We start from the raw sequence: 8,293 nt of genomic DNA, 5'->3' as shown, positions 1-8,293 counted from the left end.
AGGAAAAGGTAAAAAATGGAGGCATAAGACTATATAAAATATCGTTGATAACTTTCGATACTGAAAGATTTCATAGCAGTAACAGTTGCGACATTACTTTTGGGTTAACCCTCGAATGTGTTATATTTATCCAGGCTTAACCCTCGAATGTGTTATATTTATCCAGGCTTAACCCTCGAATGTGTTATATTTATCCAGGCTTAACCCTCGAATGTGTTATATTTATCCAGGCTTACTACGCTGCAAACGGTAACTTCCACCTTCAGCATGCATAATTAAATAAATATCGGATTCGTCAAATATTTTAAGGTATTCTATATGCATTTGTACTGAAAAAACGTATAACAAGATTAATATCTGCAATGAATTTCGATTGATAAGAATAACAGAATAAAAATGATACAAAATTTGGTGACAGTCATAGATCCATTCTTTGAGATTATCACGATTCAGTTGAACATATTGCATCCTGAAGCGTTGTTTTTGTCATTAATTATATTGTATAACGGATACAGCTTCCCGATCAGGAAGTTTCTGAGAAGCAACATAGATTTTTTTTTACCTTTCTTTGTACATAATGACACCATAATGTATTTTTAATTTCAATAAAACATAATTTCTTGGGAGAAACTAGAATTTGATATAGAAAATTGTTACGAGGGTTGATCCAAAATAAATGTCACAACTGCTATAAAATTTTTAATAATCGTAAGTTTCAACAAAACTTTATATACTAATACCTCTATCTACTTTGACTTTTGCCCCAAATTTCATTCAGATATATGCAATATTTTATAAAATATTGAAATAAACACAACGTTGACTCCCGTTAATCGCCGAATGGCAAGAATATACAGACGTCCTCACGACGTTTCTCTTGGACACTTATTTTGAATCTGATGATATATACATGTAATATTTACGCAAAAAGGTATACGTTTAAAAATAACATTTGGATAGTTCAGATGATTTTAAAACTACATTTCAAAACAAGACGGTTTATAGCAAAATGGCGGTAAAAAATAGTAAAAAGAAGCATGTGAGAGGTAAAAAAGATATGCGGATGAAATGAAAATGAGTGCCGAAAAGTAACGACTTTACGTCATAACGGCGTCGGAAACACTCTTGTCGGTCGGCGATAGACAAAACTTAACCTTGTGTTTAAGTTAATATTTCTAAAAAAAAGTATTTTAAATAATCGAGTGAAATTTTGAAGCAAAAATTAAAATAGGTATATGTATTAGTATGTCAGATTTTGTTGATAACGTTTGATTATTTAAGATTTAATAACAGTTGTGACATAACTTTTGGATCAAAGCTTATTATGTTCCCCAAACGAAGTTTGGGAACATATTGTTAAGGTCTTCCGTTTTCACGGAAGACCTTATAGTGATTCTACTGTTTCTTATTTTTATTATTATTATTAAGGTCTTCCGTTTCAGACGGAAGACCTTATAGTGATTCTACTGTTTATTAAGGTCTTCCGTTTCAGTCAGAAGACCTTATAGTGATTCTACTGTTTATTATTATTATTATTTTTTTCCCATTTTTTGTCCAAGCGATTTCTCAGAGATGACTCAATGGATTTTCTTGAAAATTTCAGGGATAATTACAAATAAAATAAACTAAAAACATTTTTGAGCATTTTTCAAAATAAACTTCCGGTCGTCAGATATGTCCGATTTCCGTTTTTTCAAAAGAGTTCATGTCCGGACGTTTTCTCAGAAACGGTAAAAGATTAAGTCACCAAACTTTCAGGGATTATAGATCATGACAAGAAGGTTTGCAGAATATGTTTAAATTTGTCAGCCGTCACTTCCGGTCGTCACAGGAAGTGATCAAAGAAATCGAAAATTTCAACTTTTCTTTTTTAGATTTAATCTTGCATGACATTATTGTATCTGTTTCGAAGTTTCGAAATATGTTGGTCCCACCGGAAACAAAAACGTCAATTTCCGGTTATAAGCGAAAAACTACATAAATTGAGCATTTTACTTTCCCATAAATATCACTTATAGATTAAGTGTTTGAAATGATTTTTTAATATGTTATTTAGACTTCAAATGTCTAGAGTAACGTCAAATATCTTGGTAAAATTCACTTCCGGTCGCGTGTTTTACTGTCCGCAAAATAAGAATTTGTGCAAGTGAGATCTCAAAAACAGTAAGAGATTAAGACACCAAACTTATAGGAGTAATAGAACTTAAGGAGTAGGCAAAACCATTTGGGTTAATAGCGTCAGCCGTCACTTCCGGTCGTCACAGGAAGTGATCAAAGAAATAAAAAATTTCAAATTTTCTTTTTTGAAATAAAACTTGCATCATATAATTGAACCTCTTTCACAGTTTCTATATGTGTTGCTCTCACTGGAAACAAAAAACGACAACTTCCGGTTATAAGAGAAAACTATGTAATTGGGATTTTTAACTTTCCCAAAAATATCGCTCATAGATAAAGTTTTTTGAAATAATTTTTATATATGTTATTGAGATTGCAATTGTCTAGTGTGTCGTTAACCATCTTAGGAAAATGCACTTCCGGTCGGGTTTTTTTCTGTCCTCAAATTGAGATTTTGTTCACCAAATTGCTCAGAAACAGTACATTGCTAAAGTCTAAAACTTTCAGAACTGATAGTCAGTCCTCAGTTTATTTACATCATGTACAAATCGTACGTTGCCGTCACTTCCGGTCGTGACAGGAAGCGATGCAGAAAAGTGAATTGTTATAGTTTTTTTTCTTTTCACAGAAATGTTTGGCTAATGCGGATGTTAGATAGACCATAACCATGCAATTTATAATCACCGGAAGTGCAAACCGAAAAACCGGAAGTTGTCTCAAACATGAGTAGTTTTTCATGGAAACTTTTAGGGAGGATCAGTTGTGAATAATTAAGGTGTAGAATGAACATTTTATTCGTTTGGAGCACTTTCGTTCATGACGAAGTACATAAAGAAAACAGGAAAGTAATTCCGTTTGTTTTTATTTGTATTACATATCTTTGAAAGCATTGAGATAACTTTTGTTAATTATTTAGAGTAATCTTATTGGCAAGATTGTGTTTTTTTTTCGAAGAAGTCAAGAAAACGGAAGACCTGTTATTGCCTAGGCAATAAGTATCTAGTTATTATTATTATTTTTTTCCCGTTTTTTGTCTAAGCGATTTCTCAGAGATGGCTCGATGGATTTTCTTGAAACTTTCAGAGATTATGAGAAATAAAATAAACTAAAAACATTTTGAAGGATTTTGCAAAATTCACTTCCGGTGGTCAGATATGTCCAATTTTCGTTTTTTCAAAAGAGATCATGTCCGGACGATATCTCAGAAACGGTTAAAGATTAAGACCTCAAACTTTCAGGGATTATAGATCATGACAAGTACGTTTGCAGAATATGTTTAAATCCGTCAGCCGTCACTTCCGGTCGTCACAGAAGGAGATCAAAGAAATCAAAAATTTCAACTTTTCTTATTTTAATTAAATCTTGCATCGCATTATTGCATCTGTTTTACAGTTTCGAAATATGTTAGTCCCACCGGAAACAGAAACGTCAACTTCCGGTTATAAGAGAAAAACTACATAATTTGAGTATTTTACTTTCCAATAAATATCGCTTATAGATGAAGTATTTGAAATGATTTTTAGATATGTTATTTAGACTGCAAATGTCTAGAGTAACGTCAAATATCTTTCAAAAACTCACTTCCGGTCGCGTGTTTCTCTGTCCTAAAAATGAGAAGTTGTCTGAGCAAGATCTCGGAAACGGTAAGAGATTAAGACACCAGACTTATATGAGCAACAGACCTTAAGATGTAGCCAAAACCACTTGGGTTTAGAGCGTCAGCCGTCACTTCCGGTCGTCACAAGAAGTGATCAAAAAATCGAAAATTTCAACTTTTCTTTTTTTTAATTAAAAATGACATTCACTTTATTGCATCTTTTTCGCAGATTCCGAAGATGTTGTTCCTACCGGAAAAAAACGACAACTTCCGGTTATAAGAGAAAAACTAAATAATTTGAGTATTTTACTTTCCAATAAATTTTCTTTATAGATAAAGTATTTGAATTGAATTTTAAATATGTTATTCACACTGCAAATGTTTAAAGTAACCTCAATTATCTTTCAAAATTCACTTCCGATTGCGTGTTTTTCTGTCCTCAAACTGAGAAATTGTCTGAGCGAGATCTCAAAAACAGGTAAAAGATTAAAACCCCAAATTTTTATGAGTAACAGACCTTGAAGAGTAGGCAAAACCATTTTGGTTAAACGCGTCAGTCGTAACTTCCGGTCGTCACAGGGAGTGAACAAAGAAATAAAAAAAAGTAACTTTTCTTTTTTAAATTAAAGTTTGCATCACTTTATTGCATCTCTTTCGCTGTTTTGAAATATGTTAGATTCCACCGGAAACAAAAACGTCAACTTCCGGTTTTAGGTGATAAACTACGTTATTTCGATATTTAACTCTCTCATAAATATCGCTTATCGATAAAGTACTTGAAATGTTTTTATGCATTTTGTAGATACTGCAAATGTCAAGAGAAACGTCAAAGATTTTTTTTAATAAAATTCACTTCCGGTCGCTTGTTTACTTGTTCTCAAAATTAAAATTTGTTCTCACAATATTGCTCGGCAACAGTAGCTACTAAAGTCTAAAACTTTCAGAACTGATAGTCAGTCATCAGTTTATTTTGAATCGCGAGAAAATCTTGTATCGCCGTTACTTCCGATCGTGACAGGAAGTGATGCAAAAAAAGTGAATGGTTAATGGTTAGCGCGTTGGATTTTCACGCTGACGACCCGGGTTAAATCTCCAGAGTGTTTGAATTTCTTTTATCACCTTTTAAGCTTGAATTAACGTTTTTATTTTCAAAATCGGACGGAAGACCTCTCATTGCTTGCAATGAGTTTCTAGTTTTTACTCTGTTTCTTCTTCTTCTTCTTCTTCTTATTTTTCTTCCTGGGTACTTTTTTGTCCGTGAGTGATCTCCGAAACTACACATCCAATTGAGGTGAAACCTTTTTAGGGTTCATAGGAATGTTATGTAGATTTGCGGAACGAAGGTCATTTTGCGCGCACGTGCACGCACGTGCGTGCGCGTGCAATGAGTAAAATGACCAATATACTTGATATAGCCATAACTTTCATATCTTTTGATGAAATACTTTGATACTCAGAATATAAGGATATATTAATAGTGTAGACAAGATGACATGGTCAGAATGCACATGCATGCACGTGCGCGCATGCGCATTGATTGAAATAACCAATACAATTGATATAGACTTAACTTGTACATTTTTTGATGAATTGCTTTGAAACTCAGAATATAAATATATATTAGAAGTGTAGACAAGAAGACTTGATCAGCGCACACATGCATGCACGTGCGTGCAAGCGCGTGCATTGTGTAAAATGACAAATATTCTTGATATAGCCATAACTGTCATATCTTTTGATGAAATGCTTTGATACTCAGGATATCAAGATATATTAATAGTGTAGACAAGATGACATGGACAGAATGCACATGCATGCACGTGTGCGCATGCGCAATGATTGCAATAACCAATACAAATGATATAGACTTAACTTGTACATTTTTTGATGAATTGCTTTGAAACTCAGAATATAAATATATATTAGAAGTGTACACAAGATGACATGATCAGCGCACACATGCCTGCACTTGCATGCACGTGCGTGCGCGTGCAATGAGTAAAATGACCAATATACTTGATATAGCCAAAACTTTCGTATCTTTTGATGTAATACTTTGATATTCAGAATATATGGACATATTATAAATGTAGAAAAGACGACATTGTCAACATTCACATGCATGCACGTGCGCGCGCATGCAATGCTAAAATGACCAATATACTTGATATAGCTGTAACTTTTATACTTTTTGATGACTGCTTTGATACTCAAAATATGTAGATATATTAATAGTGTTTGGCAAGATGACATGGTCATCATGGACATGCATCACGTTCGCGTGCGTGCAATGCGTAAAATGAGAGATATACTTTATATAGCCGAATTTTTTTTTATCTTTGATGAAATTTGAATATAAAGATGCATTGAAAGTGTAGACAAGTTGACATGGTCATTTTGTACATGCATGCCCGTGCGCGCGCGTGTAATGCGTAAATATACTTGATTGCCTTATTTAATGAAGCTTACAGGGAATAAGACACCAAAAGGAAGTTGGGGAGCGTTTGGGGAACATCTGTAACGGTCCCCGTTACAATTAATACTAGTTAAAATTGAATTGAAGTAAATGTACATTGCAACATGACTTTCAAAGAGTGTTTACCGAAATTATTTCTTGATATCCAAATGTAAAATGAAATAAGTTTTTGGAATCTTAGTTTAACTAATGTCATTACAAATTTCATTTTAAAATAATAAATTTTTATTTACTCTGAAAATAAAGAAGAGGGAAACTCTGAAATGAATCAACCACACATAGTACTTTTTTGTAAGATTAGAAGGTACATATGGATGAATTCAAATATAATTGAATTTTTTCGAATTCAACTTACCATAACATATTTTTCAATCATAACATGGTTTGAAAAGTTTGAATAGGAAAGAAATATGATGCAATAAATTTCCCAATGTTTTTTTTTAATTAAATATTGTTTTAAAATTTTTAACACACAATATCTCATTCAAATTTTGAAAAGCAGTTCGTCGTTGATATTTTTACCCATTTAGGAAAATATTTTAATAATTTCTTGATTTCAAAACATGCTTATTTGCTTATGTAATATATTTTTGTTAAAAATATTTTTAAGTGATGAAAACTTTTCTGTGAATTGACGTAGATGTCTGTAATTTGTTGATATACATAATGATTTCAACTACAACTGTTATCAGCCGATTTCTGCAATTCAATTTGTAGTAAAGACGTTTTTCATACTACTTGTTAGGCCATTATTTACACAATTAATTGTCGACGGATTTTTAAGTTATTTCCCGATCATGACAAGAGGCGCATGGTGGGTGTGACCGGTCGGCTCACTTCTCCATGGCACCTGATCCCACCTCTGGTGTTTTTGGAGGTCCGTGTTTGCTCTGCTCCCGATTTGTATTGTTTTAATTGACTTTGAACTTGATTACTGTTCGTTATCTCCATGTTTCATATATAACATATTAAACCTTTAAATGGTATATCATTTATTGTTTTACACTTTTACAATTCTTGTTTGACTTACTTGACATACAGGTTTTTAAATAAATGTTTTGGCATCATTACATTTTTTTCTGTTGAACTGCTGACATGGTATAACATTTTTTTCAGCATCAGCCATGACCATAATTTGGTTAAGCAAAAGTTACTACAGTCTAAATCAAAAGTTCAATATATTGAATTTTAACAGGAAGATTTTTATTTCTATAGCTTATAGAAATCATTATTATTTAATTATTTAACAGGTCTTTAAAAAATATGAAAATTTCAAAATGTCACGAAAAAGTATTGCACTCCTGTCATTTTTAGCATCATTTTTGGGCATAAATTTTCTGTGTCTTAAGATATTTACAAGATATTTGGTAGGCATATAGCCAGTCAAAAGACACGTTGATAACTATGTGTTCGGTCATTTTTTGGATTTACCCATATCTTAAGACTGATACAGGAAGTTTGACTGGCCGGTTGATTTTTTTAAACCCTGTTCTGTTGATAAAGACTGAATGAAATCGGATCATATCACGGATCATATCAATAGCGGAGACAGCGGGATTATATAACTAAATTAATTATCTATTAATTATCTATATTGTCTCTCCAAATATTTCATCTAATTTAAAAGCAAACATTTAAGCCCTTAAAAACTATTTTCGTTTAAATGACGAGTATAATCCACTTGTAATATCACTCTACTCTGTAAGAAATATTTGTATAAAAGCTCTCTCGTAAGTTGATGTGCATAGTATTTTCAGTAATGTGCCCGTTATCATTTAGATAAGCAATCAAATTCTTATTGCAATTGTGTACGTCATTTGGTATGAAGTACTTTAGATTCCGATTTCACGTTGAACTAACTTTTGCATGCATCGCTGGCATTAAATTACATTGAGTTACATTTAGTAATGGTTTTCAGGAGAACAAAGAAGAAAAAGCTAAAATAATTTAACAAGGAAGGGTTTACAAAACAGATACAATATCCTTCCAACACTAAAAATAATCATTCTAACATAAGGGATCGATTAAAAGTACGAAGAATCGTGCAAAAGGGTCTTAATTTCCTTTAAAAACATTAATTTAAGTAAAGCTTCTCAGATATT

This window comes from Saccostrea echinata, unplaced genomic scaffold (genome assembly GCF_033153115.1).
Source record: "Saccostrea echinata isolate AGI-Se365-2 ecotype Australia unplaced genomic scaffold, CSIRO_AGI_Sech_v1 ptg000054l, whole genome shotgun sequence".
Taxonomy (NCBI): domain Eukaryota; kingdom Metazoa; phylum Mollusca; class Bivalvia; order Ostreida; family Ostreidae; genus Saccostrea; species Saccostrea echinata.
Note: the sequence above shows the minus strand (reverse complement) of the source record.